The sequence below is a fragment of the Peromyscus eremicus genome, chromosome 16_21 (genome assembly GCF_949786415.1).
Source record: "Peromyscus eremicus chromosome 16_21, PerEre_H2_v1, whole genome shotgun sequence".
NCBI classification, from domain to species: Eukaryota; Metazoa; Chordata; class Mammalia; order Rodentia; family Cricetidae; genus Peromyscus; species Peromyscus eremicus.
This window is the reverse complement of record NC_081432.1, coordinates 17,560,019-17,584,298: the sequence shown is the minus strand read 5'-3', so window position 1 is coordinate 17,584,298 and position 24,280 is coordinate 17,560,019. Positions and strand designations below refer to the sequence as shown.

At 40.8% G+C, this 24,280-nt stretch overlaps 1 pseudogene; it reads right to left on the bottom strand.

The window, feature by feature from the left end:
• Positions 1-3,639: 3,639 nt before the first annotated feature.
• Positions 3,640-3,980, bottom strand: LOC131893811 (protein NCBP2AS2-like; annotated as a pseudogene).
• Between the last annotated feature and the right edge of the window lie 20,300 nt (positions 3,981-24,280).

The window sequence follows — 24,280 nt, the reverse complement described above, 5'->3', positions numbered from 1 at the left end:
GGTAAAGTAATGTAAAAGAGAAAAGCCACATAAAGGTGGAAAATACACATAAAGTCTGGATCCTGTATGTTATTGTACTATCTTTAAATTTTTAGCTACTAAGAAACACTGGATTATGAAAGCTGCTAGATTAAACCAACCTATATATTTAAAAAATATCATGACTTCGAAATGGAAGTCAAAAAGTGTGCCGGTTTGGGGTAGAGGTTGTGCTTTTATTTCCACAGGAAGGGAGGCTATAGATCCATCCTAGGTTAAAGGTGATTGGATCTGATAGAGGAAGGCCCCCTGAAAATTGTGACTACAGACATAAAAATCTAAAACAAAACAAAACAAAACAAAACAAAAACCTTACAAAACATATAACATGTATTTTACCTACTCAAATATAAAACAAAAAAAATCACCTTTAACTGACTTGTACACATCACATATTTCATCCTTGTAATGTATGTTACCTTTAAAAGTTTATGTATTTCAGAACAAGGGGACCAAACACCAATGAAAACAGATGGCCCAGATGATCCAGCATTTCAGAATGCCTCTGTTACAGTCTCCTCAGAATTCTTCATCCAAATTCAAGGCTGCTGGCTGAGATAATCCAGTTCCACAAACTGCTCCATCCAAGACCTAACAATATCCTGATTTTCTCAAGGTTCTCCCAAAGATATTAGTACCCACAAACAATAGGAAGTATTCTAGAGAACAACACCCATATTCTCAAAAGATTGGTTATAGATGTTTATTGTCATTTAAGGGGGCTTGATTACAAATTGTTATTGGTCATAGTTTAAAAAAAAGCTAAACAAAAAATGTAAATTAAAAGATCTCTTTCTAAAGGAAAAAAGGGGGATACGATATACGAATGATAGGAAAAAGCAAAGATTATTAAATCTACTTTAATCCAAAAACAACCATTAATCTCAAAATATTTTACACTGGTATAGATTTTGGTTTATGGATACAAATAAATTTAATTTTGACTTATTGATACAAATAAAGTTAATTTTGTTATACTGTATGTATGTTTCTACTCTTGTTTGGGGTATTATATTTATGCAGTTCATTTAAAAATGTAGCGTGTAATAAAGAAATATAGATTAATAGTCATCTATACTAGTCAAATTTATAATTATGTTAGGTATGTTTTCAAGGTCATAAAAAGATATATTTAGACAGTTATATGGTCTTTAGACCCTTCAAAGATGTATAGAACATGGCATTTATACTGTCTTAATAACATAAGGCTTTTCTTGGCAGTGAAACATGTCTGCTCCTGGCAGCACCAATTTACTTCAAAGAAGATGATGTGCATTGAAGAACCTCCATAAGGAGTTTACCCTCTTTATATCAAAAGCTAGGCATTCGAGGAAAACAAAAACAAAAACAAAAAACTGCCCTTGCCTCAATTGCTGACAGTATACTGTCTAAACTGGACCAGCAGGACAAAAAAGAAAGTAACTGCCAAACTGTGCCAAGACAAGGTAGGACAGTCCTTCAAAGTTTCCTGCTTCTCAAAAATGTCTACCAGATATTCTAGGCATGTAGGCCAAATATGGTTACCCCAACATTGTAGAAGAACTCTGGTTGATAGTCCAGGCAGCCAGATGTCCCTGTCATTATGTAACATTTCACCCTTCTGGGGTCTTTGATGGAGTTAAAGACTAAATAATTAGATGTAAACTTTTCCTTAATTATGATAAAAAGATAAATTAGTCATAAAACTGTAGACTCATGAAGATAAGATAAATATTTTCTCTAAATTTGCCAAACACAAATGGACTGGATATTGTAAGTGTAATTCTAACTTAATAACTGTTTTTGTTGTATATAATTTTAGAATGTTAAAGTTAAAACCTTCCTTTTTAATTAGACATAAAGGAGAAAATGGGGAATATTCCTTCATACCATGGAAATATATGTTGCTGTGATTGGTTTAATAAAGAAGATGATTGGCCCATAGCTAGATGGGACAATGTTAGGTAGGAGAACCAGACTAAAGAAGAAGGGAGGGGTATGAGGAGTCACCAGCCAGACAGGGAGAGGAAACAGGAGGTGCAAGATGAAAGAGAGGTAACACCATGTGGCAGAATGTAGATTAACAGAAATAGGTTAATATAAATTCTAAGAGCTAGTTAGTAATAAGCCTAAGCTAGTGGCTAAGCATTTATAATTAATATTAAGTCTCTGTGTTGGTTATTTGGGAGTGTCTGCTGGGACACAAAGAAAGTCTACTTACAAGAAAGCCAGAGTGATGAAATGTACCAGGTTTTTTTCTTTTGGGCCACCAACCAGCTCCCAAATTATGACACAGAGACTTATTATTAGTTTTGAATGTTCAGCCTATCTTAGGCACATTTCTGGCTAGCTCTTTTAACTTAAATTAACCTGTTTCTCTTTATCTACCTTTTGCCTCGAGACTTATTACCTTTCTTACTTCTGTATATCTTACTTTTACTGCTTCGCTGTCTGGCTAGCTGGTGTCTGCCTGGCTTCTTCCCCTGGCGTGTGCCTCATTATTTCCTCCTTTTTCTCTCACTCTTCTCTTCTCCTCTTGAGCCTAGATTTCTCCTCCTCTTTACTTTCTCTGCCTGCTAGTCCAGTCTATCCTTTCTCTGCCTAGCTATTGGCCAGTCAGCTCTTTCTTAGGCTAATTAGATGCCTTAGGCAGGCAAGGTGAAACAGATGCAGCACATGTTTCTATCATTAAACAAATGCAGCATAAACAAAAGTAACACAGTTAAAGTAATATTCCACAGCATGAACAAATGTACCACATCTTTGTCTAGTTAAAATACTACTCCACAACAATGGAGGACAGATGGGGAAGGGTGCAGGAGGCTGGAGAGTTGGGCAGGCCATGTTATGGAATGCCTTGACTTTTGTAGTTCATCTTGTGAACTATACTGGAAGTTGTGAAGCAATCAACAAGTAAGAATTATGGAGGCTGGGAGGACAGCTCAGGGATAGAGGAATTGCTTAAAATGTGCAAGGTCATGGGTTGGGTCTCCAGCACTAGGGATCAAATATCATTTTCTCTTTTGGAGAAGGAAATTTTATGATACGGAGTAACAATAGCAAGAGCTTAATAAATGCATAATAAACATATACCTAACACCAGCAAGAAACTTATTCACTGAGAGTCCTTTTCTATATCATTGTATTTACAGGGTTGCTCTCAGTCTTTTTTTTTTTTTTTTTTTTACGCTTAACGTCTTAACTATAACTAGCAAGATCCTACAGACTTATCACCAGCTTATTACATATTTAATCAGATTTTGGCAACTTTAGGGTTGTCATTCCATCCACCATCTTCCCTGGTATTCTCCTGAACCAGTGCGGATGCAGCAGCATTTATTCAGCTTCAGTCCCGCTTGTAGGAGGCAGGCGTTCTTTCTGGTTCTTTATCCATGGCTCTCAGTCATGCTATGTTGTGGTCTAGACTCCCCTCTGTGCCCTGCCTAGTCACAGGACCAGCATGCACAGGTCCATTTGACCTTAGGCATCTGCATGTTGACAATCCGAGTTAGGATTCGAAGCCGTGCATCGTGCCGGAGATAACTCATGAACACTGAGGTCGGTGTAGGTCACTGAAGGGAGGAGGGGACGTGACTTCGGCCGGGAGAGTCCAGTCTGTGCTTACGCGTTGGCTCCCGGGCCCTTCTGATGATTTGGGGTGGTCCTCGACGGTCCCAGAGGCGGCGGCAGAGTTCCTGGGTGAAGGTGTCCTTGAACCGCACGACCCGGCGACCCAAGGAGCCTGAGGGCTGATCCGCGAAGGCTCGCAGACGGCGGGCCGCATCGTGGCCACAGTTGCAGCTGCAGCAGCGCGAAGGCCTTGAGCTGGCGGCACGTGACTCGGAAAGCCTCTCAACCAGCTGCAGGTTGTGCAGCAGGGCAGCCAGCAACCGCAGGAAAATCCTCCTCCTCCGAGTTCCCCGGAACCCAGGGCACACCGCACTAGCCTTCCCACCAGCCATGCCGGACGACGGACAAGCCGACGCCCTGCTCTCAGTCTTGAAGGACTGAAGCGTGAATGCTTGTGTCTATTCATCATTCTATTACTTCCTCCCTCTCTAGTTATGATTCAGGATCTGCATTCCTACAATGTTACCAGATGCTGTTGCCCACCCTCAGAGAGTCAGTAGTACTAGGTATAGAAGTCTAGGGCTGCTGAAACCAAAACCAGCTGAGAAGGCCTGTTTCGGTCTCATTATGACCACTATAATCTGGACATTAGAGTATGCATTCTGTTACTAAGAGGGTAAAGATGAGAAAATTGGTCCACTGCTGCCCACGGGAAATGCCCATCTCTTCTGAATAGTGTCCAACTTTTACAGAGAGCAATTGCATCCAGTCCTGTAATAAACCAGGACTGGCTTAGAATGAACCAAAGAGATTTAGACAGTGATCAAAGGCTACCCACCATCTCTGCCTGAAGTTCAGAGAAAATGTCATCTACAAACAATGAAAGAAGACTTCACCTGGCAGTACCTCTGTGGAATTAGCATGTTAGGTAGTCCTGGGAAGCAATCCTGTTCCCTTTCCATCCTAGGAGTCACCTTAGCCTGCTCTCTGCAAGGTTCTAGCATCTTTCGACAAGTGTTTTCTGACCTTGACCTGCACTACATGCTAACCTCTACTCAAAATTGCTTCTCTCGGATTCTCACTGCTCTCAGCATGATACCTTACTTTGAATATGTCTTCAGTGTAGTGACATTTATCGCCTCACTCAAGATCCCTCAAATTTCCTTTGGAGATGAATAACTTGGGCATTCATTTACAGAGAAAGATTCCTGGACCTCACTCCTTGACCTATCTTTGAGAGAAGGCACCTGGTAATTAGTATTTTTTAACAAATATCCAGATAATTTTTACAAGGCAGGTTTAGAAAAACCCTTGATTTTTGGTCTCTTTTTACTATTCAGTATCTACTGCTGTGGGATAATGCTCTTGTACACTGTAAAGATTGGTCACTTGAACTGGTTTAATAAAACACTGATTAGCCAGTAGCCAGGCAGGAAATATAGGCAGGGGGACCAGACTAGGAGAATTCTGGGAAGAAGAAGGGTGGAGTCAGCAGCCAGATGCAGAGGAAGCAAGATGAGAATGGGCACTGAGAAAACGTAACAAGCCATGTGGCTAAACACAGATAAGAATTATGGATTAATTTAAGTGTAAAAGCTAGTTGGTAATAAGCCTGAGCTACCGGCTAAGCCTTTGAAAGTAATATCAAGCCTCAGAGTCAATTATTTAAGAAGTGGTTGCCAGGTATTTGGGAACAGGCAGACCTGTTCACCATTCAGTGTCTATTTACTGCACTCCATCCTAGGTGCCAGACTCTGCCTATGAGCAAGCCAAAGGAAAGATGGGTATTGTCAGGCAAAACAAATGAGAAAGAACTGCTGGACAACTGAGGTGACTCAGCTAAAATCCAGGCCTGAGCTTGGGAAGACATAACTCTCAGGCACCAACCCCCAAGACTTGGCTGTACTCAGGTTGATCCGGGCATGGTTGGCTTGATGGGGTTTATTTAAGATCATCCGGTGGCATACTTTTTAAAAATCTTTTCAGCCCTACTTTGAACAAATTCTTCTTGAAAACCTGGCGACTTCCGGTGACTACCAGAGAATCACGAAGATGGCCACACAGGGGCTTCCTTGGAAGCTCTCAGCCTTGGGCCAATCGTTGTTGAGGAGACTCTATATCCAGGGTGAAGACCATCAGTCTATCATTTCCCCTCTGGGTTACAGAGGAGAAGCTCTGTGAGCACAGGATTATTCACCAAGGGAAGAGCCAAGTGGGATGTCGTTTCAAGTCCACAGCCTTGGGTCTGCATATGTCTGCTAATTCAACCAGCCTGGGGTTGAAATTATTTTTATGTAGCTACACTATTCTGCAGATTTTTTTCTTGTCATTGTTCCCTAAACAATATAGTTTAACAACTACTTAAGAAGTAACCCCATCATATTTATACATTATTTGTCATCTAGAGATGATTTAAACTACGGCATAGAAGGGCTGGAGCGATGGCTCAGAGGCTGGGTGAGAAAGCTTGCTGCCATTCCAGAGGATCCAAATTTCATTCCTAGAACCCACGCCACGTAGCTCCCAACCACCTGTAACTCCAGTTCCAGGGAATCCATTACCCTCTTTTGGACTCCTCAGGTACCTGCATACAGATTGTACATGTGAACACACCTACACACACACACACACACACACACACACACACACACACACACACACACAAATACCTCCTTGCAGTATAAGGGAGAATTGTTCAGGTTGTGCACAAATCGTACACAATTGCCTACACAGGACTGTAGCATCCTCAGACATAGATATTCATGTGCCCTGAAGTCAACCCCCATGAGTACCGAAAGAGATGACCGTAACCACATCTCATTTGTACAGATTTAGGATCTCTGTTCACCTAAATGCTTGAAAGCAAGGAAAGGGACCTGTAAAACTGCACCACTGCGCCCTCTAGTGGCTGCATTCGGTTAATTACTTGTCTACTGTAAATCTACGAAGTAAATGGAGATTTTTTATTTTATTTTATTTTACTTTATTTTTTTGCAGCCTGGGGCCTCATGGATCCGATGATCACCAACACATCTGAGGCAAAGGGAATTTGAAGGGGGGTTGACGAGTGCTAGGCTTCTCCTGGCACCCCTGGTGAGAATGTGTCCCACTTACAGCATATGCATTATCTGACCCTATGTTCAACTCCAGTACCGCTTAGAGGCAGAGAGGATCGAAACAGCAAACACATGAATTAATATGGCACATTATGTTAATATGCTGAACCAAAAAAAAAAAAAAGCATTTTCTCTTCATTTTTTTTTTTTTCTGGCAGGTTGCATATTGTTACCTGGAATAATTTGCAGCCCCTGAGAAAGGATGATTTTATTGGCTACTCCTGACAGACAAATTGTATTTGTTCCTTTGCTTTTATTCTGCTATTAATAAAATTGACATTGAAACAGACTGCGCTCGGTAATGTAAGTCTGCCTTTACAAGTACTCAGGCGTCTTTCAGGATTCTGCTTCCAGGAACCCATCTATATGTAGCAAATTTTGTAGATCTGACTAGCCTACTGTTCTCTGTCAACCTCCGTATGTATCTTTTAATTAAGTAGAAAAGAGCTCTTAAAAGCACACATAAGCCCAGGAAACTCTATTTCTGGCTGACAGCGACATCTCCTCATTTGCTAGCAAAAGCACAGATTGACAGAATAGAATAGATCAAGAAAATTGATCGTTATTCATATGCTGGATTGAGTCAATATATGTAAATCCATTCCCCGATGCCGGCAGGCAGGGCGATGCTTGCCATGCAGAACCGATCCAGTTCCAGGCTGCCTTCTCATCCATACACCAGCCTTTTCCTTTAATGCAGCGAGATTCCAGTTCTTTCCTCCTCAGAAAGCTCTTTTGTATTCATAACAACTTCAGTTTGAATGCGGTTTGGAGCCGAGAAACTATTTACACGCTGCCATCTCTCAAGTCAATACAATTTGCAGTAAATACAGTTTAAGTTAGAGCCATGATATGGATGCCGTGGGAATTTCTTTGTGATTTTACTACATTTTTTTGAAGTGTTTTAAATGTTCTCTGCTTTCAAGCTTGTATCTTTAAAGTGAGCGGTTTCACAAGGCTGTTGTGCAGATCAAGAGAAATAATAGATATGAGAGAGGCTTTGAAAAAAAATTAAAAGCATTATGCAAATAGGAAACGATTTCTGTTCAAGGTCCTTTTACTTAAGGGCAAAGCTTCCTAGTTATTCCAAAGCCTGTTTTAATCATGATTTAAGATAGTTAAAAATTCAAAGTGTCTGAAACAGACTTAGCAACATGAAATACAAATTATGTGTTTAGATATCCCTTAGCATTTTCTCAGAGAGAAACAGTTGAGTCTCACAGTATCAAACAAGAGTCATGCTTCTTCTCTCAGGAGAGGGATTCGGTACATGCGAATCTGTGTCTTTCGAGAGCTCTGAACATTGCTACATTGTCCTCCAGACTAGGGAGCCCAGGTAAAATGGAAGCCAGTAATATCTTCGGTGTTGAAGATTGCAGGAAGACTGGAGCTCATAGACAGATAGATGTAAACCGTTCTCCAGCTGGTTTAACACTCCTGATGCCAGGAAAACCTTTCTGCGAACTGTGGGGGTTGGGTGATGGCGATTGTAGACATGCAACAGCTCCTCGGAAGTGCATAATGTCAAAGTCATTAGTTTATTTACACCCGAGCTAGTCACATCACACACACAGTGTATCCCTCCTCCTAGAGGGAGCAAATGTGTCACTTACCCCACAGAAAGTGGCCAGAGATGACTGCTGGGACAGAGCAATCTGTTGAAGGTCTTTTAGTTAGTTAGTTAGTTAGTTGGTTAGTTAGTTAGTTTATAAATGGTGCTCTCCACTGGGTGGTGGTGGCACACGCCTTTAATCCCAGCACTCGGAAGTCAGAGACAGGTGGATCTCTGTGAGTTCGAGGCCAGCCTGGGTGAGTTCCAGGAAAGGTGCAAAGCTACACAGAGAAACCCTGTCTCAAAAAACCAAAATAAATAGATAGATAGGTAGATAGATAAATAGATAGATAGATAGATAGATAGATAGATAGATAGATAGATAGATAGATAGATAGATAGACAGATACATAAATAATTAAAAAATCAAATGGTGCTCTCCTATTACCTCCTCTCTTTCCCATGTATGGGTAATGTTTCCCACTCTACCCATACAATCCCCCATGGGCCAGTTTGCAGGCCATTCTGGGTAGGCCTACACACCTCCATGGCCCCCAGTAAACCTCCTGAAAAGGTTTACCATCTCATGCACAGTCTCCGATGTAACTTCTACCATTCGGAAGTTGCATTTCAATGCTCAAAGGCTCGCTCTCGTTCATAGTCCGTTTTATCCTTTTGTAATCCTGACTGCTGATCACACCTTTCATTTGAACTCTCATCCTTCCTCTTGGGTGACCCTTTCTTGTACCCTTGTCACCTCTGAGTGTGGTTACTCTAAAGCTGAGGCTCTTACCCTTCCTCATCTTCCTCCCCATCTCTTTCTCAGTCAACGTTCATGCTCTAGAAGCTTCTATCTAGGCAGACAAGTCTCCAAGCTGTCTCCTACAGTCAACCTTTTCAACAGACCTCTAATGTGTTGTCTTGTTGTCTAGTGGCCTTAGCTCTCTAAACAACAGTAGACCTCAAGGTCTGGTCACCCCATCCCCACAGGGCAGCCACTTTGCTTCACATTTCTCCTTGCACTTCAGTGGGGACACACGTCTCTTCACCAGCTATTGGGTTATCCTAATGTGCATGATCTGTGTGAATGTAAGGAATGCTTAGTTCTCCTCTATGAATTGGTTTACACCACAATTAACGTGGTTCCCAGTATCCTTCTAAATTAAATATTTTTATGCATAACTTTATGTATCTATGAACTCATGGAATTAAACTTATTTGCTATGTTTGAATCGGTAGCTGTATCCTGGCTGAGATAATTATCTCATCTTTCATCAAGAAGAGCTACTGCATGCGGTCTCCTGTATCTTTTTGACATAACCCTCACTGTCTTTGGCCATGCCTTTGCTCTGCGATATGTTGCAGACTCATCACAGGGACTGTCCAAAGTTTGAAGACTAGAATCTGCTGGTTGGACATGATGATTTCAAGTAACTTGGTCACTGGGTCCATGCCTTTCTAGACCTGAAGAAAACTGTCAGACCGCTGTCTTAATACACTTTCTATGGCTGAAACAAAATACAGCAGGTATACTGTTCAGCAACCTCTCCCTAGGAAATGGTGCCACCCACAATAGGCTGGGTTCTTCCCACCTCAATTAATAATAAGTATGACTGTTCCCCATAGACAGGCCCCCCAGGCCAACCTGATCTTGATAATTCTTCATTCAAACTCTATTCAGGTGACTCTGCATTGTGTCAAGTTGACAGTTAGAACTAACCAACGCAATGGGTAACTAAATAGAGTAAACATGTACATTTGGGTCATGATTCTGATACCTGCTGCCAAACGCTTTGGCACCAACATCTATGTGAGGACCCCGGACAGCATCATAACATTCAGAGAGACAGAACGAGAATACATCTCATGCAGAAAGGACAAGAAAGTGGCCTCACTTTCTGACAACCAACTGCTATGAGAACCAAGTAGCGCTTTTCAAGAACTTCAGTAATCCCTTCTAAGGGTGCCATCCCCAATGACATCCTCCTCCTCTGCTAGGCATCATCTCTTAAAGTCCCACCACTCCAACCCCACCACACCACAAACAGACCTTCAAGGGCTTGATCTTAATTCTTGAACTATATCCAGAGCACAGGCTTCATCCAGCCATCTGGTCTGTCTGAGGTTCCCTCATTCTTGTGTGTATGTGTGTGTGTGTGTGTGTGTGTGTGTGTGTGTGTGTGTGTAAGGGGATGCACATGCATGTATGTTCGAGTGCATATGTGTGCTGTGCGCCCTCATGTAAAGGTCAAAGGGCAACCTTAGCTGTCATTCCTTGGGTACCATCAACCCTTTTAAAGGTAGCATCTTTCAATGCCATGATCTCATGATTCAGCTAGGCTGGCTGACCAGTGACTCCCAAGGATCTGACTGTTTCAGCCGCTCCATCACCAGAAGTACAAGCAAGCAGCATCTGCCTTTTAAAAATAGGGTTGGTGGGCTCTAGGGACTGAACTCAGGTCACTGTGCTTACAAGGCAAATTTTCCTGAATGAACTACCCACCCACCCCCAGCATAATTATTTATCCATATTTTCAGGGCATGTGCACATTACACTCTGGGTTATCGCCCTTATAGTTATTTTTTAATCATAAATTGTACAAGAAAATTGACAGTCAATTCCCTCCACCCGTGCTTAAGGGAAATGTGGAAACTCTTTTTATAAGCACAGGGATTTTCTCTAATTTTCAATCTATTATGGTCTAGTACTTTTGTAAAACATGAAGAAAATAAATTACTAGCGAAATGATTCATGAGTTTGAATGTCCCAGCAATGTCAAGATGCCATGTAAGTCTCAAAATGCTTACTCTTACATGCTGTTCATTTTCACTATGGTTTGATAGGAAATACACAATGAGAAAAATATTCTCCCTCCTTCATTTTCTTGTGTGTGTGTGTGTGTGCTCATGGGGACCATTAGAAGGCATCAAAGTCCCTGGAACTGGAGTTAAAGGCAGTTGTCAACTACCCAAGTTGGGTCCTGTGAAAAAAATGCCCTATGCCAGACCAGTAAGTGCCCTTAAGCACTGACTCATCTCACCAGCGTCTTTCTCTATGTTCTTGCATGTTGGCATCTGTTCACCATGGGCATTTTGTTCTTAATAGTCAGTTTGACTGAACAGGAGATTTGGGACTCAAATTTTTACTTCCATGGGTATCTGAAGAGATTAATCAAATGTTCTTTACTCACACAAGCTCTGCTGTTAAAATTTTGCTGATAGTCTAACTTCATTGTGTTGCTCTTGTGACCAGGTAATTTGAATAATATTTTCTTTAAAAAAAAAAAAGCTTCAGCTGGGACTTGAGAATTGATTCAGTGGTTAGTAGCACTTGCCCTCTTAGAGAAGATCTGGGCACATGCATCATGGCTCATCACTGTCTGAAACTTCAGCTCCAGTGGATTTATCATTCTCTTCTGGTGTCTGGAGAGGCACTAGGCACACATGGGATGCACAGAAACTCACACAGGCAAACACACACACACACACACACACACACACACACACACACACACGATAGATAGATAGATAGATAGATAGATGAACAATTTTAAAGAAATAATAGCTTTGGCCATTATAGGTTAATTTTCTAGATCTCTTAATAGGTACTTTCAAATTATCGTCATTTCAGGAATATTATCAAATGGTGATTTATCTCCAGGGATTCCATTATGCAATAGAAATAACTGATTTGTTGTGCTTTGGAGACTTTTAACAATTTGATGAAGCCATCCCATCTCAGAATACTTTCAGATGCTTAAGATTGAAAGCACAAAATTTTGAAGGAAGCAAGTTATAATGATATCCAGTCATAGCAACAATTTAAATTTATGATATAACAGCAATGCACTTTGTTTCATTGTATATGTATTTTCATTTTACTCCATTATTAAGATATTAATATGGTGTCACTTTTGAATAATCAGATCTAAATATAGTCAAGTATAAGTCTGAGAGGCAATGAATACAATTGTATTTGAATGTATTTTTGAAAACTATAATTTGATACTGTGACTGATTATGTATGTGCGTGTGAGAGAGAGAGAAAGAGGAGTGCAGGTGTGTGTGTGCGTGCTTGTGGGAATGGGATGCATGTGTCTGTGCTTTTGTGTGCCTGGAGGGCATTTGGAGACTGGAGGTCGACCTCAGGTGTCATTCCACGGAAGTCATCAGAACTGTCCTTTATGACAACGTCCCTGGCTAGTCTGGACCACATCAGGCAGGCTCAGCTTGCTGCCCAGTGAGACACAGGATCCATCTCTACCCCCACTTGCTGCACTGCAGTGTAAGCCAGCATGGCTTGGAGATCGAACCCAGGCCTTCACCCTTTCAAGACTAGGACTTTCTGATTGAATCATCTCCCCAGGCCTGCATGGGAGATGACTTTATGATAAAGTTGTAGTTGCCTTTAAGACTCGACTTTGGTGCATGGGTTGATTATTTTGAAAACTGACACATTTCAGCTAGTTAGGAAGACGTACTGTTTTGCTGTGGTGTATTCCCGGCAGATTCATGTGCAGGAAGCAGTGTGTTGGTGTTGAGGCACAGCCTTTAAAAGGGAGGGCCTCGGGACTGGGGAGATGGCTCAGTAGTTGAGAGTACTCACTGCTCTTGTGGAGGATTCAGCTCGTTTCCTAGCAACCCCACAGGGCTACTCACAATCACCTGTAACTCTAGATCTGATGCTGCCTCCTGGCTGCTGCAGGCACCTGCACTCATAATACATACATACACCCAGGAAAAACACTCATATACATAAAATTACACCTAGAGATAGATTCATATTTTTGAAGGTGGGGCTTAGTAAAAGTAACTAACTCCTTGGGCCACTGGCTATAGAAGGTTCTGACAGGGAGTAGATTCTCTTGAGAGGGGACTGTTGTACCTCACATCCCATGCTTGCTTTGTACTTCTTGCATAGAGTTGGTGCTGTTTCCATCGCTCCTTTGTGTCCTGAGTCAGGGGACGGGAGTAGGAAAGGGCTAACCAGATGCTGAGCAAACGGGAACAACCCAGGCTCCCAACCTTGGATTTTAAGCTTCCAAGGCTGTGAGTTAAATGGTCCCCTTTTATTATAAACTCACCAGCACCATGTATTTTGTTATAGCAATGGAAATGGACTTAAATACCAATGAAATTCATTTATTTACAAACCCTCAATTCCGTGGATCCCATGTCAGGCATCTCTGTTTTGACATGTTGAACCATCTAAGTTCCTAACTCCTCAGGTGCTTGGGGGAGGATGCTTTATTCATATCAAAATTATTATTATTATTATTATTATTATTATTATTATTATTATTAGTTTTTTTGAGACAGGGTTTCTCTGTGTAGTTTTGGTGTCTGTCCTGGATCTTGCTCTGTAGACCAGGCTGGCCTCGAACTCACAGAGATCTGCCTGGCTCTGCCTCCCGAGTCCTGGGATTAAAGGCGTGCACCACCACCACCTGGCCAAAATTATTTTAAAATGTGTTTTTCTTCCTTATCCCATTTATCTTTATTATGCCATCCTTCCAATTTTCTTGCCTTTGTGGTCCTTGGTTCAATTCCCGTAGGACATGATTTTATTATTTTGTCTGTAGGGATTTTTGCTTTATGAGAGTTTTCTTTTTAAATCACTTGCAATCAACCTGTTTTGTGCTTTTCTTTGGTGATTAGCTCAAAGTGTCTACCATCAGCTTGGTTTTGTAGCTCAGTTTGAGTTTTGGCTTTGATTGCTACATAGGCATGTCTCCTGTGTGTGTCCCAGGGCATGGGGAACTCACTCGGCTACCTTCATTAGACTGCAAACTGCTCCCTTTGTTCATATGCAGCTAAATAAGATTTTTCTGTGCTTTTTGGAAGGAGCAGAGTCCCAGAATAGCTTCTCTAGATATATGATCTTCAAACTCCCTTTTCTTTTTGCCTCCTCTCAAAATATCTTGATGGCCAAGGAGCCAGGGACAGATAGAGCTGGATGTCTCATCTCAAAGGTAGCAAATGCATCCTTTTTCAATGTTTTCACTCTATGCAAAGTGTGAACAGGTTAACGAATGTCCATTCACTTTGGAGAAGAAGTCCTTTATTCAATTCTGTTCAATCAAATATTGATCTTCCAGGAAGTTCCCAGATACAACTCAAAATGGTATTCCATCAACTGTTCTATAGCCCTGTCAAGTTAATATGCAAAATTAATGACCAGCAGCATTAAGGTCATGATAAATGATAGCTATCACCATCCTTATCATTCTCTTCATAATCAATGTTACTAATAATTACTAATCTTGAGCTGGGTATTGAGGGAGAGCAATGGATAACAGATAACACAATCACTATAATGTAGAAAAGGGTCAGCTACTCAGTCAAGGGCTCAAGGAATAAAACTAACTATTCTGCTGATTGTTTGATGCACCATGTCCCAAAGCTGCAGGCCTCTGGCATATTATATACTCTATTTACATTTGATTTATATTTTTAAAACAATAAGCTCATTGTCTGTGGAAGGGCTGTGTAATAAATCTAGACTACTTTCTCTCACAATCTTTTTTCAATACTACAAACTTAAGTGTTCTTTATAAGATAGGCATATGCTACCCATCTCAGGACACAGGTATCTCTACAGGTAGACTGTGTCTGGTACATTCCTAACAGTGTGTCATGAACTCTGAGGTCATTGTCACCCTCCAAAATGTATCCCATCTTCTGGTCCAGAATTCCCTACTTCTCATGGACTTCTCTTGATACTTCTAATGGGAATTTGTATCAGTCTTCACTCCAGGATGAGACTGGATTATGGACCTGTGTCATCACTGGCACCAGCTCAGTGAGCACTATCTACTCCAGTCACAGGACATGAACAGCAGGCACCAGACCTTTTCAGAATCTAATAATCAGACAGGTTGTTTAAACCTAAAGTGTTAAAGTCACATTATTTCAAAATATTCAAGATCATTCTGGTACTTCCCCTTGGGGATTAGAAATTAAGCTCTGAAATTTAGACACAGTTATGTGTCTGAATATGAAATATAAATTAATGAAAAGCCATTAGAAATGTGAGCCAGGAGCTCCTTCACCCTGTGGTTGTCGCTGCCAGGCACAATGGTGTGGGCTAAGTTGTTACAATTCTGCTTTAGCTTGCTAGCAATTTTCTTCTCAGGAACTCACAGGTGGACAACAGGCATGATGAGGGAGAAAAAGGCTTCACATGCCTCTGCTTGCTCCTACTGTGACTAACCCAGGTTTTCCATCAGAGTCCTTGGTTTCCTTTGGAAGTCAGACCCACACTGGTAAGGACAACAAACACAACTTTTCACTCTCTAGAATATAGGTAGGTTTGCTTCACGTTGCAGACAGAGATACGGTAACAAGTTAGACTGTTCTCGGACAATCTTCACTTTCGCTCCACCCCATCTCTACACCTCTCTCACAACACCATCACTTTCAAGGCCTGGAATCTCTCCTTCAATTAAGCTGCTGACCGGATCATGCTCTTGAGATCTCTGAAACTAAGACCAGGCTTTGAAAACTGGGTCACCTAAAAAATGAACATCCCCTAAATGATAATAAACACGCTTTGATAAAAGATCTATAATTGTATGTACTTGGCAAACACAGGATAACACAAACACCCTATAGATTTCTATTGTGGGGTGTGTATACGGGTGGTGGTCGTATCAAATTTCTCAAAGGCTTTAGTGTGCAAATTTATATACCCAGTGTGCTTCAAACAGAAACATGGGAGCATTTGTGTTGAAAATATTGAATGGAACTTTTTATTTTTCAAGAATAGAAATTAGCGCCACGAGGGCCAAGTGCTACACATATCCAAAGTGTATCTATCAATATTTGATATTTGTGAAAGTTTGCTTTATGACCTACAATGTAAATAATTTTAGAGATGTTTTCAAGGACTTCTAAGAAGAACGGGTATTCCTCAACCGTGTGCTGGGATGTTCTGTGGCAGCTAACTGATCTAGGACATCACTTGCCTCTCAAGTCTCTTTGTCGATTTTCAGTTTGGGTGACTCGTGTAAAGATGACAGTAGGGTACCAAAGTCTCCCACCATGGTTGTATCAGACATCTCATGTCTGCTCGTACTTGCTTTGTGTCATTCGGAGCACCAACATCAGGGCATAGATGAAGTTGTCACACCTTTTCGATGATTTTTTTCCCTTTATGAGTATGCAGTGGCTATCTTGTGGCAGACAGTCTAGCAACAGGGTACCCGTTGGAGAAAATGTAGTTCGGAGGCTGTGACAGGGCTGAGGAGTAAGAATACATATGTAAGTAATGACATGAGGGGGCAATGTGAGAAGGGGGAAGACGGACTAAGGGAGGATTGAGCAGGAAAATGTACAATTAGAGGTTGGAGGTGTAAGAGGGAGCAGAGAAATGATGGATATCCATAAAGGCTTTTCTGTGAGACACAAGCTAAAACAACAATCAAAATACAGAAGTGTAACGAAGTTTTAAAAATTAAAATTAAAAATTTGAAAATTTAGTGTGAGGTGCAAAGACTTCAGTCTGTAATTTTTGTGTGATATGATTCCTCTCTCCTTTAGGTTGTCTGTTTTATGAGTCTGGGGCTTTGGGTGAAGCTGCCAGTCTTGGGAACTCTAACAAGTTAAGCCTTGCATTCTTCCAGATGAGGATACAGGGATAGAAAGCGTACTTCCTGGTCTGAGCATGCCCAGTCCCACCCCTGCCAATCATGTCCACATCCGGTGTTTGGAGGATTATTTCCAAGCATAGAGTTTTGTATGGCTGAGGTTCTCAGGTGTGGACGGCCCACTTTTCTGTCTTTACCTCACACACTTTCCATTTTCTCTTGTAGTAGTCAGGTAATGGTAAGTGTGGAGGTGCCTTCTGTGGCCACTCGCAGGCTCCTGTCCACACCCCTGCATCAGCCTCCACAGGCTGTGCTGCTCTGGTCCTCTCCTCTATCTGTCCTCCACTCTGGTCCAACCTCTGTTCCTGTTCCCACAGTCTGAACCCTCTCTCTGAATCTAGGGACACCGATGGATAATGGGAACGCTTCCCCGGGCTGTGTGAGAAGACTGACTTTTTGGGAGAGATATTCTTACTCAGGTGTATTTCCGTTGTCCTTAGTTCTTTCTCTTACAGGAGTAGGATCTGTAATTATTTTCTTCTAATGATTTCCATGTGACTTTAAACAGATGTGGCTCTTAGTCTGTCATCTTTTTTTTTCTTTTTAAAATTTATTTATTTATTTTACATCCCAGTCAGTTTCCCCTCCCTCCTCTCTTCTCAGTCCCTTCCCCACTGCCTCCCCCCCATACACTCCTCTTCTGTTTCTGTTTAGGGAAGGACAGGTCTCCCCCATGAGACCCTCCCATATCAACATAATATAGCATATCAAATTGCAGTAAGACTAAGCACTTCCTCATGTATTAAGGCTGGGCAAGGCGATCCAGTATGAGGAATAGGGTCCCAAAAGCCAGTGAAAGAGCCGGAGACAGCCTCTGTTCCCACTGTTAGGAGTCCCACAGAGGACCAAGCTACACAACTGTAGCATATATGCAGCGTGCCTAGGTCAGTCCCATGCCGGCTCCCTGGTCGTCGGTTCAGTCTCCAGGCGTCCCCATCATCCTATCTAGAAGTCTTTTACACTTCTTTCTGTTACAAAAATTATATAACTTTATCATGAGAACTTTGAAAATATAGAAAAGCTAAAAATTAAAATCTATATATGTTCTACAGATATAACCAATATTTGTTTTCTTTTCATTTCCTCTCAGATCTTATGTTCTAAATATTTATATAGAGTGTTAAAATTACAAATTCAAACACATTTTTAAATTTATGAATTTTATGCCATAAAATAAAGCATGCTACTAATATTATATTGTGATATATTTTAACCAAGGACTATTATACATATATGGTCAGCTTTGCAATCGCTGTGTTCTTACACACGCCTCAAGTGCTTGATGTTGTCCTAGAAGTCGATGCAGAATCACCAACCAACACCTTCTATTCCCCTTCTCCAGGGCCAAGTTCCCTTCCATTCTCAGAGATACTGACTACTGAATGTATCATTTTCTTGAGTGCATTTGCAGTTTTCCCGCTTGATGTTTGAAACCATCAGACAAAAAAACAAGGGTTGATGTTACGTTTTTAAGGCAACAAAATTGGAATCATGATATAGGTATTCTTCACTAACTTTCATTTCCCCTTTCAATGTTGCTATTTTTTCTCCATAATGTTATATGTAGCTCACTGTCAGGTATGGTTAACAATAGTACAGAATATACTGTAAGCATTTGTCCTATTATTTTCCTATTGATGGTGGCTGCACATGTGGTTTCATTATTAATGATGTTGTAGTTACATGAGATGGAGACCATAGACACGCCCACTTTTAGCTCTCCTGGATGCTAGCAAGCCCATCATCAAAGGAGCTATATTCTTCATACCCTCATTTGTAAAATGTAAGACTTCCCTGTTCATCATCAAAGGAGCTATATTCTTCATACCCTCATCTGTAAAATGTGAGACTTCCCTGTTCCCTACTGGTAGAGCCAAACTCCTTTCTAACAGATCTGAAAGGCATATCATGGTGGTCTTATTTTAACTATCTATGAAAATGGAGAAAAAGGTCATTTTTATTTTTATTAATTTGAGAGCCATGTTTTGCTTTTTGGATGTGTCCATGGCATCCCCTGACTATCTGGGATTTTAAAATATCCAATGTCTTCTTCATTAAGTGATGTTTATTCAAGTGCGAAAAACTAAATTTCCAGGAAAAAGACTGACCTCATGTCTCACCATTTCCTGGTTAAATAATATTCACACTTAGCTGTATTTTTTTTATAATGTTTCAGTATCCATCATTGCTTTATTCAGCAAAAATGAGAGGAAGCTGTGAAGTGAATCCCAGTGACAGAATTTTCCACTGAGCTGTTTGTAACCTGTTCCACATTAAATCTCAGTGACTGGAGTTACTGAAAACAGACCCACCATCACTCAACTCTTTGGCACCAACAGTGGATAGAATACAGTTGTTTGCAACTATTACTTTTTATGTAGCATAAAAGAAAACCCTAATTGAATCTCTTTTTTCTATTTTCTGTCTACTAGAAGACACAGAGGGTCACAGAGGCAGATACTGTGAGTACAGAACCTTACCACAGGACCCTCTCAGGCTTTGATTACAATATTCAATTGATTATTGATGTAAGGAGAGAAAGTGTAACTTAATGGGCACAGTGCCTAGAATCCCTCTTTTTGTTTGTTTGTTTGTTTGTTTGTTTTTTCTTTCTTGGATGTTTCTAGTATTTTTCACATCCAATTTAAATAACAAAGGGCTTACATTAGTGAGTAGTTTCTAAGTTTTAGAACAATAAAGATCTTTCTCTTGCTGTCACATTTGAAATCCAGGAGTTGTTTGTTTGTTTTTTACATTGGATTACAAACTTTCCTCTTCCCAAATATAGATTTTTCTCAAATTTTGGCATTTGCTAATACAGAAGGGTGAAGATCAGTCTTTACAGGCAATATTTTTTACTTCTGCTCTGGTAAATGCAAGGTTTAGTTTTATTCTTCTAATTCAAACATTTTAAGCAGCCATGTCCAAGTACGATTCTCTGCTCTGATTAATTTCCATCATGTGATGCATCCTCTGCTCTGGGTACTTAAGATTTAGTGTGGCTCAGGGATGTTGCTCTTCACTTAGCAAATGGCTTTGGTTATCATTTCTTCCCTGTTGTTCTGGCTTCCTCCTCTGAAACGTGGAAAGTCATCAGGTTTTGTCTCCACCCTCAACCATACCATAACCTCTTTCCTTTGTCATTTTCATAATTTTATTCTCTTCCTCTTAGATATTTTTAAGTGTCCCCACACTGGCCCAGTGCATCATGGGTTAGATTTTCTACAGTGTCTGTTCTGTTTCTTACTATTCATTTTGAATAATCTTCAGAGGTCTGGTCCTTCTACAAATCTAGACCGATCATCTCTTGGTTTGTGGGTCCATGTATTTAATTCCTTCATTCCTTTTCTTTTTTTACTTTTTAACCAACAAGAAAAGACTCCTGTTGATTTTTACTTATACAGATATGCAGACTGCCCTCATGCCTTTCCTTTGTGTATGTAGTTTGACTTCTCTATACATATCACAGCTAGAATACTATGAGCATTAACTCCTGGTAATTTAGACTTTCACCTGCAATATTCCTCTTGACTAAGAAGAAAATTCTCCCATTTTCCACTGTATAGATCTTGAGTATTTTCATAACTGAATCTCTAAAAATGGCAGGACTCTCTTCAATGTTTACTTTTGATGTTTTTTTTCCAAATTAAAAATTTGCTAACCAGGGAAATTTTAATATAATATATATTACTCAATATAACATATATATTGTATATAATATCTAAATAGAATTATCCTATTGATATAACAAAAGGCTCGCATTAGTAAATTGTTTCCAAGCCTTAGAGTGTAAGTACATAGTAATAAATTAAACTATGTCCTTGAAGGGAGATGAGAAAAGGTTTGGTGCCCCATCTCATATTCCCTGGCTTTACTTCAAAGCCTCCTTTCAAGATGTACTTATGCTCCCTCAGATAAATTCACAAACCTTTGTTCTTCACAAAACAATGAGACTTTAATAGTTTTTTTCAACATTATGAGGAAAATACAAGTGTGCAACTACATTCTCCCTTCTATGCCCCAGCCAGGTCTCTGTAAATATCTCTGACATGGTTCTGAAGACCCGGTGTCTCAATCACGTTCTTTTTGTTGCAATCAACAATTTGGAAATTGACTTAGGCTAACTGGAGCCTGAAGGTACATTGAAAAATATTGGGGGCTCAGGAGTTGATAGGCAACCTGGAGGCCAACTTCAAAAGAGACCCAGGGAACAGTGGCCTCCCAGAATCCCTGGAATCAAGGGCTACAGGGACTTCAGGAACAAGCCACAGCAGGGACAGTTTGGCCACCTCCAGGGTGATTAAACTCCAGTGGATGTCTACTTGTTACTTTGTCCAGGAGTTAAATTCCAGAGAGAGAGCATGAGTCCAGTTGGCCATGGATCATTTGTCTACTCCTGTCTGCCTGGGACCTTAGAGTTCTTGATTAGTATCCCAATGTACAGCATCCCAAGAGCAACAAGTAACTCTGTGAGAGCCAAGTGATCACAAATGGCTAGCGGACCCTGAGGAGCCAACATCCTAAGAATCTCAGCTGCAGGTGAGCATTAGCCTGAACCTTGGAGGTTGTCCATGTTGTCTTGCAACTCCCCTTATTCTTGTCACTGCTCAGCCTTAAACTTGTTCATCAGTTTAGTGTTCTTCTTTTGAGAGCTCACTCTGAGCAGGTAAGAACTTTCTAAATAAGATAAATCAGGAGTCAAAATGTGCCATGAACAAATTATTTAAATTTCTGAGCCTCATTTTCCTAATGGATTCAGGAGTTTTTCGAGAATTCAGTGAGAATGCAATTCTCTTAAATACTCCATAAGTGATAGATTACTCATCATGAGAGCTATGGAAATGTGTATTGGTAGTAATATGATCGTTCATATTAACCTGTTATTCTCCACCTTCACTCCAAGAATCATCTCTAAACTATTCTCTCATACCACCAACCTTAGGCAAAGAGGGGAGATGATCTTCTGATCTTTCCCCAGACTTTACTTCAGTTGAGTAACAAGCCAGTCAGGTCCTACCCAGTCAGTCTACAGAAGGGGCATTGTCTATCCTTAAAGAAAGCGAGCAACTGAATCAAACCAAAGCAGCTATGAGCATAGGACAGGCTGACACACTTGAGATGTGTATAGGTTAGACTTCGTCTAGCAAGTGGGGCATCACAGTGTACTACACAGGCACACGTGGCTTTGAGTTTTGTTTTGTTTGTTTGTTTGTTTGTTGGAGCCTATGGGGGACATCTTCATTCAGTCCACCACAATTGGTAAAAATCAATGAAGACTGTAGCAACTCTACTCTTGGAGAAATACAGGCCAAGTTATTGTTATTCCATGTGCATTGTTACCCCGTATAGTACAGGCAGAGTACAGGCTGTATTGCTGAATCAAAGAGGCCCTGAACCACATGACCTTCTCACTCAGCTGCCAATCAAAGGCAAGGCAGCTTTGCATTAAGATATTATCATGACCCAGCTCAGTTTTCTGCTACACCACTGATTCTTCACCTCTCAAGATGGAGCCCTGTATATCCTAAATTCTAAATTCTAAATTGCTACCACATCTCCAATTCATCACAAAGAAAAGAAAAACAATAAAGCTTGAAGACCAAGCTACCTTCTTTTCTCCCCCTCTATTATTTTATTTATATTTTACTGAAGTGCCTGTTATGACAGTAAGTTGGGTCCATTGAGTTTTCAATCTGAAGTTTTACCATATTGGTAACCACCCATGTCATGGACAAGTGGATGAAGAAGTCATTCTCTTTGAGCAGTGAACGCAGACTGATTTCTTATTACATGCTGATCCTGTGGCGGCTGGGTCATGTTTGAAACAGGGCATCCATGCACCGAGCTGCATCCACAGAGGAAAGAAAGGGATTCTGTGGTCCAGGCAGCTGTCCTCAAGCCCTGAGGTCCTCAAAATGGAATTAGATGCCTCCTGTCTGTCCACCAAAACCTGATGCTCAGGGTTTTTTTCTCCATAGTAGGACATTAAATCATTGAAGTAAGTCCTCCCTGTCATAATCTAAATATGCTTTGGGGAAAGGTGCGTACGTCCATTGCCATGGAGAGGTAATAAAATTTACCCTGCCTGGCCCACTTGTGTGGATGTGAATAATAGCTAGTGTTTGTTTGTTTGTTTGTTTGTTTGTTTGTACTGAATATTAAACAACATCCACACATTAGTTAACACACACCACATCACACCAGCCCTATTCTAGGCCTCTTACACATACAAGTTGTTCTATTGTAACATTTTGTCAAATGGAACTTATAACATTCACTTTGTTGGTGAAACAGCGGAGGCTAGGGAAGTTGTATGTACATCCCAGCTCTCAGGAACAGTGGGCAACCAAAGTAGACTTTACCTGACTGTGGTTGCCACTTCACTCTTCTATTCCCCACCCAGCATTGCTCTTATGGTGATGGCGTTCTAAACTTGAATACTATATCTCGCTGTTCTTATACACATTATTACTTTGTCTGATAGAAAATGCTGCCTTCTTTTCAACATGTGCAACACACAGAGGCTATTATGGCTCGTGCCAACTTGCAGGTGACCTGACTTAAACCCAGAAGCTTGAATTCAAAGCGATCCTATGCTAGAATTAAATGTCTCATTTCTACATCATTTATCAGATGGGGAAACTGAGGCACAATGAAACAAACTAGTTACTGGCATCAAAGGAGACTCTGGTTCAAACTGTGAGTCTCCCTGCTCAGGGGAGGGAACACATGTGTTTGGAGAGAGTGTGAACTGTGGATTGCAAACTCAGGATTCAAATTGTGACTCTCCCATGGTGATGTTATCTAGGGTTGGGTTTCTTCATTTCTCTGAGACTTTTTCTCCATTTGCAAAATGAAATGGATATTGTCTGCCTTGCAGTAAGAGCAACGACCACTGTAGATGAACTGTGGAAGTACCTGGTAGGTACCTGGCACAAAGAAGGTATTCACAGAGTGGTAGCTAGTTCCTGAAGCACACATCGTCCTTTGTCCCTTTCTTGATGTCCCACATACTTTTCTCACTGTCAAAAACTAGAGCTGTTCATGTATGAAGCAGAGTTCATTCTGAAGGCTTTTATTTTTTAATTTAAAGGAAGAAAAAGTTAAAAAGTGCTGAGCAAATATTTCTACTATTCAATCATTAAATATTAATCAATGTCAATGCATTTGAAGGAGCTTTTAGCTGTGACAGGTGAGCTGAATTAGAAGTTCTGATTTAACGAAGCCTCCCGGCCACTTGGGCAAAATGTCAAGGCACCAGGTACAAGGGAGAATTATTAACTGATAAACAGCCTTCTATGAAAGATTAGCAACTAGAACATTGAGAACCAAGCAAGGCTCCTCTTTTTTTCTCTAGAATTAGTTTTCCTCTTTGG